Raw genomic sequence first — 1,185 nt, 5'->3', positions numbered from 1 at the left:
TTATTTACACTCAAATTGAAGATGGATTGCAATGTATATGTTTGAATATGAGCAGCAATGAATGGAAAGGTCAACATTTACGTCTTGGAGAGCATTCAAAGAACAAACTGTAGTTTTTTTTTTCATAGAAATCTCACCTGGAAAAATTGAAGAGATTGATAGGATTTTTTTCCTTTTCTTAAATTGCTTTTTTACTTTTAGCATTATATATGCTCATTAGTTGCTACATTCATTTAGTATGAGCATTAGTCATGTAGTTAGAAAGAACTGTTATTTGGAGTTAAATGGAAATGTCAGCACCAAGCTGATATTCTGCATATATTCATCACTTTTAGCATTCACATTGTCACATTGAAACTTCTTGCATAACTTGCTTCCAATTTGCTATTTTTGAGCTATATTTCAACTATTGCCAGATTAGAATATGATATCCAACATTTATTTAGGATCATGTTCCGCTCAGACATATCCTATTGCCGAAGGCAGGAAGTTGTGTGCATAATAACATTGCAACATTAATTCCCTTTCCTCAATATCTGATATAGAACAAACAAGTTATGAATACCATGTGGCATATGGTATTTAAATTGTTATTTGCCATCTCATTCCCATAATGACATTGACAGTTAAATGAAATTAGATTTGCAAGTATACACTCGAATATTATTTATTATTAATTAGCATTGGGATTTGAATATGGATAATATGATGTTTTGAGGTCTGGTATGAGGGGATTCTTGCATTGATATAATATGGCTAGTTACAACTATCTTTCTATTAATACTATTATTATTGAATGAATGCATTTTAGGTATACATTGAGTCAAGGATATACCAGAGTCTCAAGATAACAAATGTAACAAAGGGAATTATTTTGTATCATCACCTTCTAGAAGAATAAAGATTAATAAACTAGATTTGCGAACTTCCAAATCCAACATAAATGAATACAAAATTTGGGGTGGGGATAGTAGCTTGGTTTGAGAGGAAGCATGTGAAGAGTTTCCAATTGGTTCATCATAATGTCATGAATACGGCTTGCAAGTTGCAACGCCTTTTATGGCTTTAATATATGAAACTGGAGCTAACGCAATGCAAAATTGTTCCCACTTTTAAAAACAATATTCATTGCACTAGACGTGGGATAAGTTACCCAAAAAAGAAAGAAAAACGTTGAAGAACATA

The 1,185-nt window shown here is 31.6% G+C and overlaps 1 protein-coding gene across 4 annotated transcripts in view; it reads left to right on the top strand.

Moving 5' to 3' along the window:
* LOC107644653 overlaps positions 1–1,185 on the top strand; it is a 6,448-nt gene that overhangs the window by 4,741 nt on the left and 522 nt on the right. The window contains exon 6 of one of the 4 annotated variants that reach the window (XM_021103132.1): positions 812–1,161. The exons of 2 other annotated variants lie outside the window; for them this stretch is intronic. The gene's annotated coding sequence lies outside the window, so the exon portion shown is untranslated. Of the gene's footprint in view, positions 1–446; positions 770–811; positions 1,162–1,185 lie in introns of those variants that run through there. One more of the 4 variants, XM_016348563.2, reaches the window with a different exon arrangement.

Source organism: Arachis ipaensis, chromosome B05 (genome assembly GCF_000816755.2).
Source record: "Arachis ipaensis cultivar K30076 chromosome B05, Araip1.1, whole genome shotgun sequence".
Taxonomy (NCBI): domain Eukaryota; kingdom Viridiplantae; phylum Streptophyta; class Magnoliopsida; order Fabales; family Fabaceae; genus Arachis; species Arachis ipaensis.
This window is presented reverse-complemented; position numbering and strand designations above follow the sequence as displayed.